General features: G+C 45.2%; 1 protein-coding gene across 36 annotated transcripts in view; it reads right to left on the bottom strand.

Moving 5' to 3' along the window:
* The window catches only part of ptprda (protein tyrosine phosphatase receptor type Da), a 292,349-nt gene that overhangs the window by 98,385 nt on the left and 169,086 nt on the right, over positions 1-24,878 (bottom strand). For 3 of the 36 annotated variants that reach the window (XM_078106306.1, XM_078106311.1, XM_078106323.1), the window contains exon 1: positions 13,729-14,259. The exons of 32 other annotated variants lie outside the window; for them this stretch is intronic. The gene's annotated coding sequence lies outside the window, so the exon portion shown is untranslated. Of the gene's footprint in view, positions 1-13,728; positions 14,260-24,878 lie in introns of those variants that run through there. One more of the 36 variants, XM_078106302.1, reaches the window with a different exon arrangement.

Raw genomic sequence — 24,878 nt, 5'->3', positions numbered from 1 at the left:
TGTTTGTTGTCATGGGAGATACTAAGTGCAGTAGTTATGTATGTCCTATCTGTATCTCCATTCATCTAGTCCAGGAATCCATGCTCCCTCATAGCATCACTCATGCAGCAGGACCAAATAAATTCTCATTTTCACGTTTGAATACAGAGTGGACAAAAATCCAATTCTCAGGAGTGTGCTTGGTTTGCCTCAAGCACAAACGGCTCACGAGAAGAGGGGGCATCGGGAAATAAATCAATATTAGGCCATTTACTATCATATACTGTGGTCATTGATGATCTGTCAAACCATATAATTTAGAGTCTGAACTGCACGCGAAAATCATTTTCCAAAGAACTTTCTCTACATCCAAAACAAATAATGAATAACTCGCAAATCGATACAGCGTGCTTTATTGAGCTCACATGCCTGACTTGAGTCTGGCACCTCGCCCAATTGTTTTTCATTTGCCATACCTCCTTCTCTCTCTCCTTTGTTCTGCTTTGGATCAGGCTAAATAATAACAAAGGGGACCTTGAATGACGTGCATATGAAGTTTGATTGACATGAACCGTAATAAAACTATCTTTTAAGGGATGGCTAAACTCCAGTGCACCCGGCCACCTCAATTGATTCATATGTTTGCAGAGAACGGAAACAAAACCGATTTTAGGAGACTGATTTGACTGTTGAATTTATAAAAGCTCAGCAGTGTGAATCGAAAAACATCCGGCACCCTTGGCGAGCGCCTGTGAATGGGCCTTGGGTATCTGAATGGAATCAGCGTTGGCACTGCCACATCGAGCTGGGTCAAACCCCGCTGGTGTTGCTGAGTGGGGCTGAAAAAAATCCTCTCAGGAAAGACTGAAGGCTCGCCAGGGTAGGGTCAACTGATCTGACCCCCAACGGGGGGCCAGGCCCCATTTTCCTGCCGAAAAAAAAGAAAACACAACCAAAAAAGCGTCTGTGTCAGCAGGAGGTTCCGCCCAGATGTCTAGAATGACAGACAAACTAGCATTTTGTGCAGTATTTGACAGGGAGCCAGATCCAGTTTTTTGAGGTCTACTTTCAAAGAGGCTGCAGAAGGAATGCAAAAAGCAGTACCTTGAAATAAACAACCAAACTAAGAAAGCAATTTCCTTCTTTTAAGTGAAGGGACTCATTAGGCCCCCTTGTTACGACAGGAAAACGTGCAGCAATGGGGTATGTGCCAAGACGAGACTAACTTAATTTCCTCCGTCCGGCTTTCCTTCAGGTGAAACTGAGACATTCCTGTCGGCCTAAGCACGCGCAAGCAACAGCCAATCCTCACTGACCTTCTCAACTCCACCGTCTAAGGGTCCCTCTCGGGTCACGGCCTCAGTGTCACATGCCATGCCAGGACGAGGGAGACGTATTGATTCCCAATAAACTCATTAAGAATTAAGAAAAGGGCTTTCCGTGCAGACACAACCATTTGTTTTTGTCAAAACAAAAGCTAAGCACTTGCTTTCGCAGATTCAGTTGACTCCTTTTGCCCCTTTGAACTCATTATTTCCAACTGAGCAATGGCTCTGAGCCATATCAATATAATCTCATTAATATCTGTCACCGCTGACTACATTCAAACGTGGAGTTAAACAATTAGGTGAATGCATGTTGTAATGGCTTCGTAATGAGGGTACATGTAATGCGATGACTGTTATTCCGATACCAATAAGTCTGGCAGGAGTTTATTGCTTTGGGACACTGCCTATTATTTTACACGATGAGGAATTGATAAAGTCATATATCTTCTCTTGTGTTGTGCATCTGCTATCCCTGATCATACCTGTCTTTAACCTGTCTGCATATTACAAGCTTGCAAATCTGGCACATCAAAAGGAATATGCGTTTAGATGAAAATCAACGGGTTATAAAGGCATGACAGTTATTCCATTTTATTTGTATTAATTTGCGCACTACTTTTTTCCCTCTTTTATAAAATACAACTTCCCAATCATATCAAAAATAAACTGTCAAGACATCGCCCCGTTTGCGCCCGTCGCCCGCTTCTGCTCTTCAGGCCCTGGAGAGGATGTGCCTGACGATCGAGATACCAACTGGGGACATAGACGACCACTGTTATCGTAGCCCTGCCATTAATAAAATCGCCCGCTGGCTTGTGTCCCCGGGTTTGCTGGACTGTGTTATCATGCGGCAGGACAATCTGAAATGAAACGACGCTGAAAATATGGCGCCAATGTGACAGGGGGTAAAAAAACGGGAAGAAATGTGACGGGCAACGGTGTCAGTGTGGTTAATCGAAAATAATGGCCAGAAATTTATAGTGGCCGTCCTGACCAGCACTGAATGTACTGATGCAGGAGATTGAATTTTAATGTGTACATTCCATCACTTCATACAGGCTACTGATGTTTAGGGCCCGGGCCAAACAGTACATGAATCTATGGACTGAGGTTATCATACAGCAGTAATAAAGTGTGAACCATTCTAAAAACAGACTCCGGCTGTCGTGGTGGTGTTTGCCAGCACCGTATAGAACCTTGTTCAACACAGTGTTTTCACAGTCATCTGATTTGCACCTGCAGCCTTCGTCGTAAATAAACGGCAAAGGGAGAGATGCAAATGAAGGACACCCGCTGTGTTGTTTAGACCACTGGGAACAGTGAGGCTCATCAGGATTTCTCCCTATTTGACAAAAGTCCATCTCCCTTCCTCCCTTGTTCCCCCAACGCTTCAAATGGTTCTTGGGGGGGAAAAAAGGAAAGAAGGGTGCAGATGCTGGTGCGTTGTTTCGCATCATTGGTTCATGCCGTACTGTTATTTATTACAGTAGAAAAGGCTGCTGAGTTTTATCAAGAACAGATCCAACCAATTGTATCACATAAATGCAGTGACCCAGGCAAAGGCTAAGGTTGTTTCAGGTATAAAAAACATGATAACCAAGTTAGTGAACTGTTTTAATTTTGAATAAGTAACTTCACCGCCAGGTCTTTTCTTAAGTCAACCCTGTGTATAATTAAGACAAATGTAAAAAAAAAGGGTCTGAGAGATAAAACAACGGCCACATTCTTATAACAAAAGCCTCGACCTCATCTGCTCTCTGTACTGTAGCTGTAGTCTCCTAGCGGCGAGGAGCAGGAATCGGGTGCCGCTCTTCTGCTCATTTTTTGTTGCCAGGATTAACGTGAGGATAAAAAAAATATTAATGGAATTGGCCAGCTCCTGTAGCTGGCTCGCTATCCAGCCGCCAAATGAGAAAAATTCCTCTACAAACATTTATGTCACAGCGTAGAAAATGCATATCACTATTGCCAGATTATCAGTCATTAACACACCTAATACCTCACATTGTGTAATGTGCTGATGGCCTAATTTGCAGTTCACAGAAAGGAGAGGAGGCAGGTTTGTGCTTTGATGTGGTCCATCAAAGTGCAGTTAGTTAATTTAGTTCATAGCCTGAAAAAAAAAAAACACATCAGTGCAGTTTCTCTTCTATCACACTCGTTTGACCAAACAACCAGATATGGATCGTGTGAAGTACCTCAAATCTATTGGACTGGGTAGTGAACGCATTATTGGGGGACTGGTCTGAATTGGGCTGTTGCACCGTTTGTGTCCTAATTGGGAAGGAGGGGAGGTTGATGGCATGAAACAAAGTGATCCGTTGGCTAACTACAAGCAGCACCTAACGAAGACCTCGTAACGTCCATTTGCTTTTTGTGACCACGCCTCCCTAGGCGGGAGTGGAGCGGTTGCAGACTATTGTTTGCTGTTTGAGAGAGCAAACGGCAATGGGCCTGTGGATTTCCATAACTGCCTGAGGGAAACCAGTGTCGTGGGCCACGCTGAAAGTATTTGAGGGACCGGTTTTCTTTAGGCTCACAAATAGAAGTGAGCTCCGCAAGGCCGGGGCAATCAGTGCAAGTGGCTGACTATGGATGTTATCCGAAAGAAGCTTCCGATAAGAAGGTCTACATTGAAATACAGAAATTATACATCATCTGTGACTCGTGCGCCTCAGTATTAGGTAAACTCGCTCATTAGGCTCAGACTGTATTGTCGGTTCCCCCGCCTCGGAGCACAGGCACTAAATAGTCCTCTTTAGGGTTTAAGTGGTTGAAATCAGCTTCATACAATTTTTCTTTCACGCGCAGTCATTTTCTGCATTTCACTCCTGACGCCGGAGCTCTTAATGAAGACAGCGTAGCTTCCCGCTCCGGAGTTCTGCACAGGCAGTCTAAAGATTTTATTTCACCGCTTCCACAGCTTGCCTTATTTCACTATGGCTTAATGAGAGTCGTTTGGAATAATAGGCTTCCATTGAACGGAGGCATCTGCATCCACACAGCTCTAAATGAGTGAGCTAATTTCCAAAGATAATCACCTCTCCTGCTGTGTTTTTATTCAGAGAAGCTGTAGATTTTTTAGTCTCGGATTAATGAAGTCAAAAATTACCTCCATCCTCCGGTAAGGGACACGGATGTGAATATTTATCTTTAAATCCTAATTTTCATAAGCACAGCAGTTTGTTAAATGATTGTCACTATTCTGGGAAAAAATAAATATCTGCTATAATATATTTTCTACGGTTAAGGTCAACCAGTCATTTAACTATTTTACACAATTAGACCATTATATATACATGCATTTAAACTAAAATAAATAAACATCATATTTAAGGTTTAATGATGATGATCTTCTATTCAGCAGCTGTGAAATATATTCGCTTAAAGCACCTGCTGATGGCAACCATCAGATCCACTAGCTCAGCACAAAATCATCAAAACTTTCTCACAGCAAAGAAAGACTGATTTACCGACCGCTTGAAATATGCCTTGATCTGTGTGAGAGAAGTGTTGACTACCCCGACTGAAGCCCTTCGTGCTGCTGTTGGCACATAAAAAGGAACTACAAACACTCTTTTTTTTTTTACATGTTTCCAGGAGCAAACAAGTGAGATTTCTTCCCATGACAGGGTAATGAAGTCCACTGGGACACTCTGAGACACAATTAAAGGATAAAGTGAGCTCTCTTCTGCCTCCCTCTTTCCTAATCTAAACTCTCTTGTCTAGTCCCTCTGTGTGTGTGTGTGTGTGTGTGTGTGTGTGTGTGTGTGTGTGTTGTCACCAATGACACAGAACCTGCGGCGTCATGCGATCACTGCAGATGGCAAATTTGGGCAATGGGGGGCAGGAAGGGAGGAATCGCTTGCAAACAGCATAGGCCATTTTGACAGAGAAACCCGGGCTTGTCAGAACAAATGGGAAAGGTCACAAACCGTGACAATGTAGTAATGTCCCATTCAGTGAACTGCACTCTCCTTTATTTAACTTCCCACTTTCGCGTCAACTAACTTCTTTAAAAAAAAATGTCATGCCCTTTATATTTCTGTAAAGGTTGCAATAGAGGAAGCCACAAGCAAGGGAGGCCGAGCTGTTCATCACGCTCACTGTGCATTTATGCAGTTAGGCTCAAGAGAAAGTGTCAGTAATTTGGCAACATCCCCTTGCGGCCCCTTTTGGAGTGGCTGTTGCAGAAATGTACACAATATGAAATATGAAAGAAACGGCAGCAGAGGTTAATTCCCTGGTGCAGTGTTATGCAGGCTGGCAGTAGAGGCGGAGGAGCAGGACAACAGTGTGGCTAGCAGCTAGCGCAGGGCATTCTCCCCGCCGCTTTGTGTTTGGCTTATCACAATAGACGGTCTGGAAGGTTTCCAAATCACGGCAGAGGGTGGGAAGACGGGGGGAGGGGGGGGGGGGGGGGGGGGCGATGGAGGAGAAGAAGGGATTGTATTATAATGTGTTATCATGGCTGCCATAGACTGTGACACAAAGAGTGTAGTAGGATGTAGAACACACACACACTCGCTGTCACAGAAATAAAAAGCAAGGGCAGAAAGGAAAATTCATATGCGCTATTAAAACCTTGAGGTGTGACGGACAGCATCAAAAGCTAAATTGCCATCAGCGCACGCAGTATTATTTTTTCTTTGGTTCTTATTAGCTTTCTTTCTGAGGTAATACTTTTGAAATAAAACCCGACTGTAATTGATGCCTCTTTCCCTTGTCTAGACCTGAGGCAAGCCATCAAATATGGACGACGCTTAAAGCCATTAAGACATTTAACACACAATCTCGGGTTCAACTACAGTCATGGCGTTTAGGTTTCCGTAGGTTGTTTTTTTTTTAGTTGAATTTATCCAGTCATTCACGTATCTGTTTTTCTGTAACTTTTTTAAACCATTATTTAATCCTAGTAATGGTCCACATATGTTTTGTGTGTGCTCGCATCCTTTCAACTTCTTTCAACGTCCCTTCAACTTCTATTTGCAAAAAAAAATTGGGTCTTCCGATCTTTAACCAAACTTCGTATGCCCAATTGCTACCTAGGGACCTGATCTCAGGCCTATTTGATGCCTTACGTCATGTAACCCAAGTAGCATTTTGTGTTAAAAGGCCCCCCCCTAATCCCACGTAAAAACTTTCCCATTCTCCCTGTCAAACGCACACACACAAGCCATGATGATGGTTTCCAGTTACAGCGACACTAAAACACTCGTGGAATGTTTGTTTCGGGGTAGATCGACAGGAGAACACATGCAAGGACATGGTAGATGTAGGTGGATAAATAAGTGTTGCAGCTTGGGTTACATTGCCCTACACCTGGCATTAACTCCTCTTGAGCAGCATGAGAAATGTGGTGTAAATTCCTCGTGTTAGAGCACACGGATCTTCGAGTTAACCTCCCACTGTGGGCTTTATGGATTTGATGGATGGCCGATGGCATCCTCCAAAGTTTGTATTTCTAGAAGCTGAGCGTGAGGTGTGTGCAGGCGGCAACCGCTGGAGCAACGTGGAGGTGCCTTAAACTAGACTTCTTTCAAACGGCCTCTTGGATTGTACACTCCATGATAAAATAACCCTACTTTTTTTCACTTGATGCAACACATCAGCATGCGTTGTAAAGAAGAGTGTATGGTCTCAGTTAGAAGTCCTGTTCAATTCAGATGTTAAAGCTGGGTATGCTTTAGGGCGGTCCTTGACAGGACCCTTTCTTTGTCTACCTCACCCCTGTGGTGGAAACATCAACATGAAATGATCATGACGTGAATTTTATGTGTGGAGTCATAAATAACTTGGTGACCTCATGGGTTTTGGTATGCGTATCTTATTTATGCCATCCGCGAGTCTGGGCTATTTGTGGTATCTTGAGCTATTATGCATGAACTTCATTTAAGAGTAACCCTAGTCTGTTAAAAAGCTCTGGCTAAAACTGCATCTCTATGTTTAACCGTTGCCATCTCATCTCGGAGTAGATATGCGTGTGCAGAGGTCCAAATATAGTTAATTGCCACGTTGGTTCATGGGGCTGTAAAAGTTATTGGATACTGATGCCTTATTTGCTGGTTTTGTGACTAGTACTGGGCCACTATGCTGCACTTATGTTTAGATGCCCAACGTCAACGGTTACAATATTGGGAATTGCATGTTTTAAAAATCTTCCATTGCAGCCCTTGGTTTTCAAGAGAATCAAACGCTGGTATTTTTCTATAAATACATAGGTGGGTTCATGTGGGCCATATTTTGCTAAGCTGACTAAATATAAACAAGGTCAGTCTACGCAGTGTTATCTGTAACGGTGTGATGCAACTCCCGAAACCCCTGTGAAATATTTCCTTAAATATACATGAAAAGGAAATGGAAAAATACAGCAGTTTTTTTTTTCCCCCAGTCGGTTGTTTGAAGACGCAAGCGCAACCGCCATCTGTCATCTCTGAAATATCACTTCCAGGAAGAAAGGCGGGAAGAAGTACTGAATGAAAAAGACAAAAACATCTCGAGCTTTGGACGTTGTTGTCAGCATTGCAAACACCACTGAGGTACATCTCCACGGGGAACATTCCTATTTGAAACAAGAGGAAAAAAATGACAAAACGCCGCACAATTTTTCTTTTAGGTCTTGGTAGTCTTTAAATAGGCAGGTCAACAAAACGCTGCAACTCACATTAATGTATCATGCTCGCTGGTTTTTCTTTTTTTCTTTCCCTTCCCACACAGAGCTCTGTATTCCCCCCGGGCTACCATTTTCTTTGCAAAACGCATGCATGAAATTCTTGAGACCGGCCTCCCCACGACAGTCTAAATAATAGATTATCAACACAGCATCTAGCCTGAGCAATAACTCCGGCCCCGACTGTCTGGCCTCATTAGCGAGGGAAGTGTAAAAGATAGCCAGCTGCTAGCCCAGGTGACGGCACTTTCCTCTGGCCTTTGGCAGTAGTGGCCCGCCCGGAAGAGAATGTACGACGTCTCGCTCGGTGCCGTCCGTCTTGTAATCCGCCTTAAAGCCGCTAAGCTTCGGTTGATGGCAAATGAATGGAGACCAGTGGCCGGGAAAAGACGGACACACAGGGACGGGGGGGTGAGAACGTTTCCACGAGCAGCAAAGGAAAGGAAGAAAAGGACCTAAAAGACGTGGCAGATTTGTCCGTGCGGAATGACAGACGGAAAGGTGGTCGGTTCGTGCCGTGGAGTCAGAACCAGAGGTGACCTAAGTCATTTTCATCCAATGGTTGTCTCCCTTTCTCCCTCCTTCTGCACCTCCCGCCATCTCTATTCATTCTCTCTCTTGTCCTCTCTGTCCATGTTCCAAATGGCAGTCATTATACCGGACATGAAAAGTCATTTTAGTTCCGCCTGGCTTCTTCAAAGCAGCTCGCTATAATTGCAGATTGAGTAGAGGGGGAATGCTGAGGTTACACAGAATTTAAACGTTGACTCGTAACCTTGCAGTGATGCCAGAATTGTATTTGGTTTTTTTTAAAAGGGAAGGATAGATGCGTTAGTACAAGAGCAATATTTACAAAATGCGGATGTTAATTGGTAGCTCTCTGCTCGCTTTGCGAGATACCCACACATGTCTAAAAACACCTCCCGGTGGACGTGTGGGCGCCGGAATGTGAGCGGCATGGGGGCGCTGGATCCCATTACAACACGTGTCACTTCAAGAATTATGGCATGGATTTGGGAAACACTTCCAAATTATGAAAAATCCATCCACTATTAAATGCATTCCTCATTCGTGAAATTGCTATTGCAATTGTCACGGCACTTTTTAATGGATTTTCTCCTCTATGACAATTCCAGTGGCAGGCTGGGAAATGTAAATGGCCAGCAAATACAAATGATCCTATTTTAGGTTCACCTTACGCACTGTTCATTTTTTTGTTCAAATCTCAGATGTTATTGTGTGTGTATTTTTAAATATGCCTATCTTTATATTTCTGTACGTAAAGATATAGATAGTGTTTAGCAGTTCAGTGACAGATGGTCACATATTTACGTTACACTTTCCCAGTATACGAGCTAGCCACGAGCCTGGGCTGTGCCCCCCTCCCTCACACTTATCTCTTGCACCCTTCTATTTGGCGCAGCACGTAGCATATTTGTTCTTGGAAAGAGCCGATCAGGTAAAGGCCCTGTTTTTGACTTTTTCTTGCAGAGACCTTTATCATAACACTCCATTTCTGCCCAGCTTCAGGCTCTAACCGCAGAGTGCCTCTGAACAAAAGGGTTTCAGCTAAGTCATTCCCTTTTGATAGAGGCTTGGGCGTGTAGGGTGGGGGGGGGGGGGGGGGCAGGTGGAGATTATAGACTGGAAAATATCTCTCCTGTAGGAAACGCTGTCTGTGGTCCACTCCCCTTCCCAACCCATGAAACACAACCTCTACTGACTCTCTTGCAGGCAGAAAGAAAGAAACTGAAACTGTCAGACTTTAATTGAAATTCCATCACTTGCGTGGCTGCCATTGTAGAATAATTTGATAAAGCTGTGTGACATGAATGCAAAGAGCCGACCGCCACTTCTATTTGTTCCTCCAGCTTTTATTTCCTCATTCTGCAGGTTATTCAAATCAACCTCGGTCGATTCGGCTCTCTGCCTTTCCAAAAATTAAGATAAGAGAAAATGAGACAATGGGTTTGGCATGAAAAGAGGTAATGTTTTTGGTTGCAACACAATCAGAAAGTCTTGAAAAACATTACCCCCCCCCTGCCTTCCTACACCCCATCATTTTCATTCTTGTGATATTTGAAACCACAATCATTATCTTTCACTGCTCTTTAGTTTTCCTCTCATTAGTGCCAACTCCCTCAAAGTGCTAATAGTGACAGGCTGTTAGTTGCCAGATGAGGGAGGATCTAAAATCGAGGTCAAGGGCAGAATTCCAATCCTCTGCCCGTGCCGCTGACCCTGATCCAAAACCATACCAGCACCGCCCCTCCCCCTGTATGTCTTCACAACTGGCTACAGGCGTTTGGCATCAATCAAAACGCCCTGAAACCCAATCTGCCAGCAAAGGACAGCTGGGGCAGAGAAGTGGTCCTCCATGTTTCTGACACATCAGTACTCCCCCTGTTCACAAAGCCTGGAGGCAGAGCCTAGTGCAGGCCAAGTGTGCTGATGGTGTTGTGCCCAACTCCAAGTTGAAGCGCGGTGGAAGTGACACTTTGCTTTGTGTGTTCAAAAATACAGACAAGTCAACGTCACCGAGGGAGACGGCATGAAAGGAAGGGGGCTTTTTTTCTTCTCCTTCGTCCTACTTCATTTTGTTGACACGCACTCGAGACGGAGCGAAAGCCGGGCGACTCTGACGAGGGAGCGCGCGGGAACGAGAGCAACGTGCGGCAAAGAACAAGCTGGGCTAAAGCCCCGCGCTCCCTCCACGGCCAAATCATGTTCACGCCTCAGCTTTCTGCCCTGACGGGGGGGGGGGGTGTGGAGGGGTGGACGGCAGAGGTGATTTCGCCTCGGCGTGAAAATGGGCTTCTTATTATTCCAACCCAGTGGCAACTTGAATATCAATAAAACGAAAACCCAGCTCGCGCTCCCCTATGTGTAAAACCAATGCCCCGTAGCGGTGGTTTTTATCAAGCAACCCACCCTTGACGCTAGTTACGCAGTACTAGAGGTTACGGGAGGAAATGCTTGCCAAGTAAATAAGTGAGTGAAGCGATTGAATCGAGGGGGAAAAACACGGCGGCGCCGGGGCCAAAGTGAACCAAGGGTAAAGTCATGATCACTTCATTATGCTGGAGTGCAGCTCAGTGTTGTGCGAAATCAAACATCTTTCTCATTTGTCACAACGCATCAGGCCGACCCTCTGTGAAGTGGCGGTGCAGTCGCCCCCCCCCACCCCCCCGACGCACAGGCGCGCACGCCACTCTGATCGGTGGACTTGTCCGCAAGATGTACAAAAAAAATAAAATCAATCCAGGCGTGTAAATGTACAGTGTCCACAACAACCCCGATACGACACGGGGGGGGGAAATGCACCTTGCTTCCCTCCTGTCTTTTTTGCCCACTACCACTTAAGCCCCCCCCCCCCCCCCTGCATCCGCCAACCACCCACATTGCCATCTAGCCAGTCTGTGGGTAGTTAAGGACTGCTGCTGGCACTGAACGAGCTAGAATACACCCACTGGATTACAGAGGGCAGGCAGTTGGGGGGGGGGGGGGGGGTGATTGCTAACAGACCTATTGGCACTCCATCTCCTTCAGCTCTTAACAGCACGGCGCCTGATAATTGTGGCCTCTGTGTTTACGTATCCATTTTTTGCGATGTAAGTGTTGATTCCTCATTCCGCGCTGATAATGGGAGCGCTGGCCTTGGGATTCCTGAAGTAGTGCTCAGACACACACGCACACAAAAACTTTTTCTCTCTCTCCCTCTTTTTTTTTTTTTTGTTGCTGTCCGCACTTGAAAATAAACCAGTGAGTCAGAGCTGCTTGACCGCGCTAAGACAACGGCACCGTGAGGCGCACGCACGCGTCGGCTTGCTTTGCCCGAAGAAGGGACGGAGAAAGATTGCGCAGTCATTCCAAGATAAATTCATTTGACCCCAACAGGCTGCTGTCAATGAGCCTATTCATGAGCTCAACATTTTACGTGCACATGTAGCAGGAATAATTAAGGTCGACACTTAGGAAGGTGAGCGCACCATTGAAGTATCTGAAAGACGATGACTTTTCTCAACAGTCAGTCTTGACATCCCGTTGTCCCTTCTGGACACTGTCAAAAATGTGGGATATGATATCCGAAGCTGCTTTGGGCACAAAACGCAAAGATGACCAAACTCCCTTAAAGGCATTTTCCAAACCATCATTTTTCAATTTAATGGCTTGTACGCCCGGAACTGTTTGTAGCTGCTACACACACACACACGCAAACACACACACTGTTGGAAACTTGAACCATTTCTCCTTTCATTTCCTTTTACACCATCAGAAGGAATGACCTGTCCCCAATTTACACCACCATTTTTCACAAAAAGCTGCACGCTATTTCAGAGGGTTTAGAGAAGGACACTAAGTGGAGGGCGAGGGTCTGAGAGAAGATGGCCGCTTTTTTCCTTGACTGAGACACTTGGCCCCCTTCAGCGACTTTGGATAGCCGCACTTTGAGCGAGCACCACATCCACTTTCGTCTCCTCTTTTGAGCGGCGCTGTCGCGACAGCAAAATTGGAAATTGAACCGCGGGCTGACGGCGTTAATTACGCTGTGTCAAAAATTGGGCGGGTGCTGATTGTTTGAGCTGGGAATCGTAAAAAAAACATGTGCTTCCTGGCTTTAAATTGGGAACTGCTTGAGCAGATACAAACCATTAATAGCCTACTATGACTTTAATCACTGCCTTTTTATTTGGCAATTAAATTTCTGTGCATATGATCAGGTGGACCTTTTTTGGTTTTACCCGTAACTTCAAAAAAGCTCATTTCAAAATTTTAACAAAACCTTAGTTTTCAGCCAGCTATTTATTCCACAGTGGATCATTTAGCGAGATTTGGAAAGCACTTTGCCGCCTGATGATTTTAGGATTGTTTTGTGCACGATGCCTTCAGAGCATCTCTACTGCATCCCCCTCAGTGGCCGAGGACAACGAGTCCCCTAGTGGACAGACCGGCGCACTGAGCGCAGGTGGCGCGCGTAGCTCCACTGGACATAAAGGTTCCCTTTCACTTGATTGACAGCTTCCCCGCGTGCCTCGCTGATGCGCTGATGCTTATTTTGAGACGCTCTTTTAAAAAATAAAACTAAATTTAAAAAAGAAGAAGAAACAAACTTTGAACCCCCGCGGAAATAAGACGTGTTCTAAAAATAAGACGGATAAGATGAGAAATCTCTGGAGAGTTCCAGGACTGCGCTTTGAAAAAGTCTCAACATTTACTCGCTGAAAACGGCACAACTCTCCACTCTGAGCTTACCTTGTCTTTTTTTTAGTCATTTCATTATAACACAAGGGGGAACAAACCAACTGTCGCCTCCTCCAAACGTAATTCTAAAGCCAACACCGCGTGTATTACGATGGTGTTTGGATGGAGAATCGATCCGCCGCCTCTCCAAAGCGCTCGCCGTGACCAAAACACTCCACCTGCCCATCTAACGATGTGCTTCACGCGCGGCTAAATGTTCTAAAATAGATAAAGAAAACTCATATTTCTGCCATTCGTTGCGCGGCTCGGGGAGCGCTTCTGTATTCGAGGTTTCGCGCATTCATAATATTACAACTATGCGTAAAACATCATCTTCGACTCCTGAATAAACCGTAGTGCACACTATAGACCCCCCTCCCCACCCCCCATATGGAGCCAGTCCACAGAGGTAAAGCCGCTCACAGCTTCTGCGTGAGGGACCAAGTTCACGGGGCTGCGCGCACACCTGGAACCACTGCGGCATCACAAGCGCCCAACTCCCGGTCCTACCTTAGCACCATGTCGTCGTGGGTTCGAAACTCGCTCTCTCCTTTCTTCTTCTGCACGAAGCGAAGTTTATTTTAGATATTTTACATCCAGCAGTGACAGTCTGCTCCGGGGGGTAAGAGGGAGGCGGAAGAAAGAAATCCTTCCTCAGGGTCCTTCTTCTGCTTCTCCCCCCGTTAGTTCGCTCCTATTTCGGTTCTTTCCTCGAGTTGTCCGTCTCTCACTTTTTTTGTTTGTCTGCCCCCCCTCCCCCCAAAAAAACCCCCAACAAAAACAAAAACAAAAAAAAAAAAACCAACACGCACGTGGAGCGTGTACGTGATGTGTTCTCTGGGTGGGGGTCTGCCTGTGCCGGGCGGTGTTAGGTCGTCATTGGATTGAACGTGGCGAGACAGTGCTTGTGTTTGAAGAGTGCGGCGTGGCTGGGACACACAGCCGAACGCGCTCGCTCTGCCCCCCCCCCCCCTCCCCCTCTCTCTCTCTCCCCCCCCCCCCCCCCCCCCCCCCCCCCCCTCTCTCTCTCTCTCTCTCTCTACCCGTGCACTGACTGAAAGCATAGGCAGGGAACAACAGAGAGAGAGAGAGAGTAGGAGGGGCGACGTCACACACCGAGACCCCCCTCCGCTCACGCCCCCCCCCCCACACACACACACACACGTCCACTACAGGAATGTGCACACTTGCTTCGTGCGTGTGGGTGAGCGCGGGTTCGCCTCTGACTATGTGATTATTTTTTCCACTTGGTAAACCGTGAGAACGCGAGTGCATGTGCGACAGCACGCACGCCTGGCTGCGTTGTTCTGAAGGAGGGAAAGCAAAGATGATACACAACGCACAGCCTATTGTACGGGCGTTTTCATTAAATGGTTCAGAGAATCGAGGTGGAAAAAATGCGTTATGTTACGCTGTTAGAGGATTAAATAGTAATCTGAGTAAACAGATGGTAATAATGCAGAAAGTATCTTTAAAAAGTCTAAAGTCATTGGTAGTCTTTTCGCACGGCGACAAGCAAATAACCTTTATAAATGCTCTACTTCCAGTTCTTATCAGGTCATAATTCCCATGTTGGGATTTTAATGGGCAATAATAAACTAATCTTATCTTTTTTACAGCTCAATAAAAGCAAAAGAGAGGGCTTAATAAAATCTAATGACTCAAATTGTGCTCTCCTAAACAAAAGAGCAGAGAGTTAAAGGGCTTAACCCCACCTGGATATACGCAAGTTCAATACTTTCTGTGTGGCGTCTGGACACATGCTCCAAACAAATAGGGGGCAGCATTTCACCTCTAGTACTTGTTCTATAAAATTATGAAATGACAAAAATGGGACAAAATATCTGACCACCTGTTCCACTCAGAGACGGTGGAGATGACAGCGTGATCTTCTAACCTCCGTGCGTGACTTTAATCTTTTTGTTTGCTGTGCTGCTGAGAACGAAATGGACCGTCTGCGTATGTTGTGATTAATCGCTTATGAACGCAAACCAAGTTGGCATCAACTCGTCCTCGCCGCCATGGTAAGTCTACTGGGATACGGCAGAGGTGCAGCAACACAAACGCTGCCGGGACCTGATCCCTGGGCACCGCTTTGCCACCAGGAGGGCAGGCGGTCGCCCGGTGGCGGCCAGGATGAAATAAAAATAATAAAGTTATCCACACTAAATTGAATCCAATAAACGGGTGGGGGAGACTGGACGCTCCAGTGGAAGTGGTGTTAGAAGGCTGGACAGGCTATGGGTAGCTGTTTAGCAGGCTGATTTCAGGGAATATCTCATGACAATTCTGGACATTTTCCAAAAAAATCATCTCTAACCTTTTGACATTTTGTTGATAATAATATATATTTTTTCCCCAACATTTTTTTTTTGCCAGATCTTACTCATTTTACACCTTTTAAGGAAGTGAGAGTTAAAGCCTGCAGTAAATCGATGCTTACTGACACTGATGTCAGTGCAAAGTCCATAAAAATGACTACATTTACAATAAGATCACTACAAACTCATCACTAACAGCCACACATGTAGGTCCCTGTAGGAATATTGTATCGATTTTGCTGTCGGGCCGGGCTTGAAATGGTGTGTGTGTGTTCCTGCCATCTACCATTTTGTTTATTTTTGTCAAAGTCAGTGCTTCAGTATGTTGGAAAAGCTGCCGTCACATACTGCATCGTGTACTCAAGGTCAGCCTGTCAGAGCAGCGGAGCTGAGCAGTAACCTCCATAAACCATGTATAATGATCACACATTTCGTGTAATGATAGAGGGACGTGATTGATTCCCGTCCACGATACTCAAGAGACGTAATGTTGGACACAACAATGCATAAAAGGACAATTTTGCTCCTGATAACGCGGGCAAGTTTAGGCTCCTCTGATGTAAGGCGACAGAAAAATAACAGCAACGGCCCAGGGAGACAGATGACTATGACCAATTGTGTTTTGAGAAAAAGTGTTTTTTATGGCAGCAACCCATGCCTTCTGATGAACAACCGAGCCCTGCAGACACCCAACGTCTGAGAGACAGACTACTGCAGTCAGCGGATCTGTTTTCTCCCCTGCGCTCAGACACGCCATGCATCCGATTGAGTAACTGGGATCGTGATTCATACCTGCAAATTATACCCAGCTCCATTTATTAACGGCACAATACCACCTCCGCACAGATTTATAGGCCCAAAAGAAAGTGCTGGTTTTGTGACAATGAACTGTGGAGAAACTTGAGGATATCAATGTTTTGCGAACTGTTGCCCTCGACTCGTGGCTATAAGAAAACACGGCGGGAGTGATGGCCAGTTGTGTCTCGAGGCTCAATGTACTGAAGACCACGAATGTCTGATTATCTAATTTTCACCAAAGCAGTTGTCTAGAAATACATCATATTCATCAGTAGTGTAGGCTGGAACGCCATCTTGGTTGTACACCAGATTTTAACACTGATAAACCTTTTGCTCTCTTTAATTTAGTCCATGTTCACCTCAGATGCATGAGTGTGTCGGGGGCGTCCTACTGTTTTTTTTGGAGGTTTTTTTTTTTTGTGTTCATGTTCTTTGAATATCTATGGTTGTTATGAGGTATATAATTTGGCTCTGTAGCTAACCCCGTGCCTTCATATTCTTGGCACTAGCTCCGGCAGTAATACTGCGGCACTTGTGGATAAATGTGTGCAAGGGTAAGATTTATCAAGAGCCTCGCTTCCCGGCCTATCACGGCTGAACTTTTTCACCCAACAGGACACGGTAGTCTATAAAGCATGTGTCCTTCAATAAGAGGGATCCAACACAGAGGAAACCTGAGTGCCGCTCTGATATGCGGCATCATCGCGTATTGAAGTCTGCCTATTAATACTCTTGACAGTGGGAAGGCCATTTAACTCACTTGGCAAATGTTTTTTTTTTTTTTTCGTTGGACAATGACGCCACACTGTTACTAAGTGAGCCAACAGTGTTTGATAAACTGCCTGAGGCATTTTTACATTACAGTGTGGCCAAGATTGTCATTTATAATGTATCTACAATGCAAATACAGCTCGGAATGCAGAATGTTTTACTGCATTAGTATGCATTTGCTTTGAATGAATAATGTGAGCCTTCTGATGTCTACTGATGAACAGGTTTTGCTGTGTCGCTTCCCACACAGGAAGTCTATGGGGACTATTTCGTTTTCACAAAAATAATTTGCATTGAATATACTAATCTTCTTCAAAGTCGGTTCAGTTGTCTCTCTGTATTCCTCCATCCCTTCTGAAACTTGCAGTGGGTTACCTTACAGGCTGCCCACAAATTAAAGTAATATTGTACAGGCATGAAAATCCCTCAACTTTCGGCGAAATTCACCGTTTTAAAACAAAAATAGGTGACCTTCGTGAATCGTGTAGATTCGATGATTTTTTTTTTTTTGGGGGGGGGGTATTCATATTCAGTGAACTGCAAACAGGTGCGCGTGACAGAAGGGAGCGCGAGATTCAGTGATTTGCAAACAGGGTGAGTGATGGTTTCAATAATTTAAATATTTTCTGGTATAAGTTAAGTTACCCAGGAGCTTTGTTGACATCGACTTAGCTAACGTTAGCTACAGCTTGATGAATTGAGTCATTTAACACAGCAGGAGAGAAGGCGACGTTTGCCAGCTAGCTAAAGCTCCTTTAGCTAACGCTAGCGTTTTTGAGGAGGTAGATTTTGAGGTGAGGGGACTGACGAGGCAGAAGGTAAAGTGGTCCACCTTTCTATCAATAAGCAGACCTGCCAACCTGATTCGCATTTTGACTTCAAAGTACGCTGGTACTTTTGTCATTCTAAAACTACGCAAAAATTTGTCTAAAATTAATTTTAGACTAGTTGACCAGCACACATGATATGCAATGCAATATAATGCAGGACGAGTATTTAATGACTTGTCCCCTATTAGTTGTTGTCAATTCCCATGTCAAAGCCCCTGCCCTCGAGGGGTAATATCCTTCTCACCTTTTTCACCCTTGACCCGTTTTCATGCCTGATTCTATCTTGGGTTATGTAATGGTTACTATTCATTTGTAGTTAGGGGTAAACTTTAATCATAATGTCATAACAATCAACATGTGAGCATTGTGCATTTTGTATTCCAAGAGCGGCCCGCCGAGCCGAAGTTACAGAAAATAGCTTTTTAACACAAGCTTAGTCTTAAACAGCCCTTTGTTTCCCGGTGCTGGAGTTGGCGGATACGTTGTACTTAAATGGTACATTTTCTCTAAGCACTGTCTTAAAGGGTGGCCTTGTGTACGAGGCAATTCACTACATAAAGCAGATCAACTAATAGATTGTATAGGGTTTCTTTTCCAGGGTGCAATGTTATCCCTGGTGGGGATAAGCACTTAGAAACATGAAAAAAAACAAATCTTTAAGAGAAGCTTGTCAGATACATTTACACTAAGGAGTCGGCTAAGGCTGGATTGTGTTGCTATAAAGGCTCAATTCCATTGTAACTCGATCCAATAACTGCTATACCAGTTTATCACTTACTTCTTTGGTAAAGCAAACATCTATTTTAGCAGGATTTCATTCCTGAATAAGTTGTACTTCCAAACACAGAGCCTATTTATAATTCTGCAAACCACACTGTCAATGTTGCATTAAATGGGAGACGGACCAACGTGAAAATACAATATTGTCCACTGTCAATCACCCTATAGCCTGGGGTGCAGGCCTTTTCACCCGTGACAAGTTGTTGGTGAATTACAAATGACTGTCAGTCAAGTCATTAGTTGCGGCTACCCAAAGACGACACCGTGTATAATGCGGCGGAGAAGAGCGACAAGTTGTCTGGATCAAAAACAAGGACTGTTGTGTTCCGCCCCTCACGCCCCAGAGTTGATACATTTACAGTCTCCCACCCTCCCCCATCCCCTGCAACCCTGATCAAGTAAACCAGTCATCGTAAAATTAATTTCCCCCATCAAGCGAGACTCCTCGCGCTCCTCAGGATAACAATCTATCTTAAGCGGATAAATCTAATCCAATGTGTTGAGATTGACTTGTTTATGACCGCTGCCCAAGCAGTCAGGAGAGGTGGAGTAGGGTGGTGGCGGGCGGGCGGGTGGGCTTGGGTGGGGGCGATTCAGGGTGGTGGCTGGGGAGAAGCGACAAATGCCAAGGTGAAATAACACACATCTCCAAGGCGGGAAAAATGCAAACCGACGGCTGTGTTGTCCTTGGCTGAGACATCTTATACCTTTCTCCTGGATAACCATGCTTTCACCAGCATTAACAGACATTGTTAAGTACATAAGAGGAAAGAAGCGGTTCATTCATCGGTCCCATGTGAGACAGCTATATGTTGAGCCTCAACGACGTCCATCTGATTTACTTAGTGACCTAAATAGACAATGACGGCCCCCGGGGCCAAAGTGCTCGCTAATGCCGCCTGAAGCCAGGTTATTAAATTAACCTAGCAGTTACAATTTTTTCGTATTTGATTGAAAAGCCAGGCAACATCAGCAAACAATCCCACTGTAGTCACGACGCTTTCATCTGTGTTGACAACTTTAAAAGGCGCACAGCAATTTCCATATGACATTTGTGTAAAACAAACCGGTTGTGAATTTTCCCGAAGACGTTGAGTTCACGCCACGTCCCGTCGCTCGTATCAAAGAGGTGGGTGGGCAAAGAGCATTCCGGTAACACATTAGCTTATACTGGTGGTGCAGTTTTGCGTTAGATATTAACTATATTGGAAGCAGCTGACTGCAGCCTGGCGTCACAATACCTTCACAGCTGACTGCTCGTAGTCTTAAATTCTGGTGGAGCTGACGACATGTTTAGTCTGGTGTGACATTGCCTCAGATTGGAGGAGCTGACTGCAGGCTTATCTCCCATGTTTGATCATCTTTGATTAGCTTTCAAGCAGCTTTTGACAAGAGTACCCGAGATGACACGGGTATGGTAAAGGACACATTAGGGAGACCATCGAAGCAGACATGACTACAGCGTGTGTGTGGGGGAACCACATACTTATTGCACATGTTTGTAATCCATAGTTCAGTGTGCAACAATGCATAATATGTTGTCTGCCACGGAGCGGGTCACTCCTAAAGAGGCCAACTTGAACTCTCACCTGAGCCGCTCCTCCTGTTGGCGCGCCGTGACGAGAGGCACGCGCCTACTCATCTGTACCGGTAGTGCTGAGCTCATGGGTAGTCAATATCACCTTATTACGATGTCGAGCGAAATCAGATTCACGAGGACGCTTGTGGATGGGGCCTGGGTTTGATTTAGTTTATTGTCGGCATGGGGTGCAATGAGCTGAAACGCAATTAGGTCCATTAAGAGATCATCTGCGATGGCATGAGCAGCCATGGTGTGCAGCATCCTGCTCAGAGCATCGAGGAGAGGCAGAGGTGGCGAGGGAAATGGGCTTAGACAGATTGAGTCAACTCCTGCCTGACAGAGTCCCTCTGTGGAACGCGGCCCAGGACACCTGTCCGGTGCAACCATGCAAATTTGTAGCTGAGCGTGTTGCGCGCGGTGTGAGTGTGCACATGCAAATGGGCCCATGTGCTTGATGTATGAGCCCCTAACCAAGTTGGCTGCGACTATGAAAAATGAGGAGGGGCCAAGAAAGCGGATGAGCCCGTGGAAGGGGATGAAAGACGGGCAAAGGAGGCTCTTTTTCACAAAATCCTGCGAGAACTTGCGTGAAGTCACATTTTACTGCTTCCTTCTAAAAAAAAAAAACATGCGATACATGAGCAGTAACATAGTTTGAAGCAAATTCACACGTTGCTCTGCTTTTGAGTTTAAATCTTTGAAGCGCAAAACATCCCAAGACAATGAACATGCTCTGCGTACATTTATGACACGTGTTGTTGATTCATCCGTTTGCTAAACGAATCAATGGCTATTCCAGCCAGTGACTAACCATGAGTCACTTATTAAGCAAAGTTTGACAAAGGATGATATACTGATAATATAATATACTATCCTGTCGTCATAACGTTTTATACTCTGCTCCCAAAAAAGTGTTTTAGGAAGGCCTTCCATCTGGCAAACCCTCCCCATGAATGGAAAGAGAAGATGGGAGGAAGAAGGTCAGGATGAATATTGTTGAGAGTACTAATCGGATGCGGCGCTGATAATTTTGTTCCAGATCGCATTTTCTTTTTTCCTTTGTAAACTTTGCATCATGTCTGAATTCCCGTGGCTGCGTCTGATCAAAAATGGTGCACTCCTGCCTCTTCTGTTTGTTGATCTTTTTCCATCTCCCTCTGCTCCACTTCATTGTCCTTTCATTTATTCAAAGAGTCCCCTCTCTACAAGCCTTTTACATTTCCCTGCCATCATCTTATCCCAGTTATTTGCTCACTCACTACCATCTCTACATCAGCTCTTTCTGCTCTCCACCTCCCTGACTTCTCTAACCGAAACTAATAGTGACATACATCATCTCTTACCTCCATTCTCTCTCACCATAGCCGATTGTTGCCGTTGTTTATACCGGGTCCTCCATTTTGCAGTTAAGTGTTCATGAAAAGGAGCTTTTTACAATCTGTCAACCCCAGAATATATTCTCTCTCTCTCTCTCTCCCGTTCTCGCTCTGGCCAGTGATCCCCCGCTGACGTTTTCACAAGCACACCTTCATCAATTCCACACCTCCGATGCCCTCCTGTGCCACTGAGGAAGGTGGAGACGGAGGAGGTGAATTGATGGGTGAGTGTTGACAAAACCCGGCTGGAAATCGAGGTCGAAGCGACAAAGTTCTTTGACTGTCGGACAGATAGGACACAGAGAGCGATCGTCCAAAGATGAAACATGGGTGTTGCCAAAACAAGTGTCCCAATTCAAAGATGTACATTAGAACGTTGAACACGCTGCCACAATGTGCAGCGTGAGCGTCTGCATCCCACACTTGGCATTTGCTGCCCCCTATAGTTTGCATCTTTCTCATTAACTCTCCACCTATGAGCCGTGCCATTTATGCCATAAATCCAATACCTCAGTAAAAGGTATGACGGGGAAAAAACAACAACCAGAAGGTAAACATCCCCTTTGCACACTTCCTCCCTTTTAGTTTAGGGAAATTAGGCCATTCTGTCATCAACCAACTCGTGCATCAATGGGCCGCTAAAGTAATTGCCGTTAGCGGCGCGATCTCAGCTGAGACAAAAGCAGCGCGCTCACCTCCACCGAGCCTTACGCCTCAATTGAATAACAGCGAGGAGGTGGAGGAGGAGGAGGAAGCGAGTGGAGCAAAAGAGAAACGCAAGGTGCCTCATTCACTGGCTCTGGGGTTTATGGGATTGCTTCCAGCTGTCACTCTGTGTAGTGAATCCACAGCACCGTAATATCTTAATTGTTTCAAATTAAATGCTCGTAAAATGGCAAAGGAAATTAGTTTTTTTTTCTTCTCTGGCTAATCCAAAGCAGCCCATTGACTTACATCTGGGCCCCCCTTCAAGGGAGAGGCAGCTTAAAAGGTGGAACGGCTCCCACATGAGATGGCTACAGACAGGCTGGTGTGGTTTTAATCTTTTGGTTGTGAACTACTCACCAGTTACTGTGCATCTATGAATCGGGTGTTTCAGAGCATTGCTGCATTTTTGCCTCTTTTCCTTGTCTTATTATGATTTCCCCAGTGCACATCTCAGCTGCCTCTCTCTGTCATTCTTTCCTTACTCATGTGCACATGAGTTTATGTGTGTACTTATGCATGTTTATGTGGAAGACGTCTTCACGCTGAGACTTATCATAATAAACTGTCTTAATATCCAGCGGGGTTTCGCGCATTTAGTCTCCACCCCCCCCTCACTCTCCCCCACCACCACCACCACCACCACCCCCACAATCTACCTCCGGCACTTGTGAGACTCGGCTCATCCCACAGCACACAGTCAAATCACTCAGGCGGCTAAAGGTCTTGAATGACATCAGCCTGGCTGTCAAACACACACACACGCATACATATTAAACACACACCCATGTTGGCATACATGCAAACACGGACAAATATTCCACCTCAGTCTGAATCATCAGTGAATATCCTGCTATGAACTCATAGCACGTACATGCGGTTTAAACACTAAACATATGCATTCTGTGAACAACGTATGAGATGCTTCTCATGGCTTTTCTCAGCACAATTCCCAGTCTGAATGGATATCAGAATGTCCCATTAGCCCCCGTTAACTTGACATTTTTTCCTCCATTCTTGCACAAATACCAGCTCAAAATGAAGCTCCTGGCAGGCAAATCCAGCACACAATTATATGCCATTACATCTGCAAAGTGGTTCTGTGGTGGGGGCTGTAGGTGGCTGTGACGGGCAGGGGCAGTGAAGTCGATTATCATAAAATGAAACACCAACTGAGAAGGCCTGACATCTCTCCACTTGGAACCAGACACTGATTGAAAGAAATAAATAAAAAAATAGAAAAAATAAAAAAGCTTGAGAATCATCATAGCCTCACAATGCAGGGAGCAGCTTTCATTCTACAGAGCAGATGGTGATACACAATAGCCGCGGTGAAAGTTGAACTGAAGCTGAGGCTTTTCAAGTTTCTGACACTTCTGACATCAACAGCGCCATCTGCAGTCCGTACCATTTGAGGGAAGGAGTGTCTACCTTGGTCTAGTGTTAGTGGGGACTTGACTGAGAGAACCGGACTGCAAGTTGTACTATTAACAACAACAATTGTATTTCCCGTAACGTCGTGGGTCAGATCAAATCTGAAAAATGATGGCACTTTTAGATTGGAAAAAAAGGGGAGGTCAGGCTGATTTGTCAATACAACTGGAAAAATAATATATTTTTATAATCAAACAACTCAACTTTAATCAATTTCCAACCAACCTTTTTTCTTCTCTCTCTTGCCTTTTCTTTGCTCTGTATTTATGTTGTGGCCACAACATTCCCCAGCAGATACATATCATATAATACATAGCCTGATACTCTCCATTCAACACCCTGAGTGTAAGAGGATGTTTGTCAACGGCCTGTGCACATGTTGAACATCTAGCAAGGTACAGTTTATTGGCGGTGATGGGAGACCAAGAACAGAGCTAATAGGAACGTAATATTGGACTTCCTTCAACCGTTGAAAGCAAGTCCACAGTTACGCATTTTGACCGTGTGTTCAGTGTTGTTCTGCGACCTACAAACCGCCTTATACATTGGTTTTTATCACAGCTTTACACAAAGCATGCACATTGCAGAGTTATCGAAGGGAGAAAAAAACCTGATATATACTGGAGGACAATCATGCTGTTTTTCACAGTAGAACTTTTGTCTTATAGTGGGAAAAGCACCGGTGTCACTAATAACCGTAATTACACCTGTGACATGTCAAAATGCCTAGGTTTGCCTTGAGATCGGACAAAATGCACTGAGGCTACTGCAAGGACAGATGTTTGAACTCCGATGTCCTTGACGGAATCCGTCTTTACGTGCTCTCTGCCAAACTGCACATCGAGCTTCGGGTTCTACCTCTCCCCATGAATTTCACATCAGTGTGCGCCGTTGTTTCAATGTGCTAAAGAGCATTCTCCATCCTCTCCTCTGGTGCTTCACGTCTCGTCCCTCCCCTCTAATCTCCACCGGTCCTCTCATTTCCATCTCTCTGCGCTCCTTCCCGACCCTCTCTTCCCCCCTCATTCTGTTTTTTCGAGCATCCTCATTCCCTCGTCTCTCC

The sequence above is a fragment of the Gasterosteus aculeatus genome, chromosome 7 (assembly GCF_964276395.1).
Source record: "Gasterosteus aculeatus chromosome 7, fGasAcu3.hap1.1, whole genome shotgun sequence".
NCBI lineage: Eukaryota > Metazoa > Chordata > Actinopteri > Perciformes > Gasterosteidae > Gasterosteus > Gasterosteus aculeatus.
This window is presented reverse-complemented; position numbering and strand designations above follow the sequence as displayed.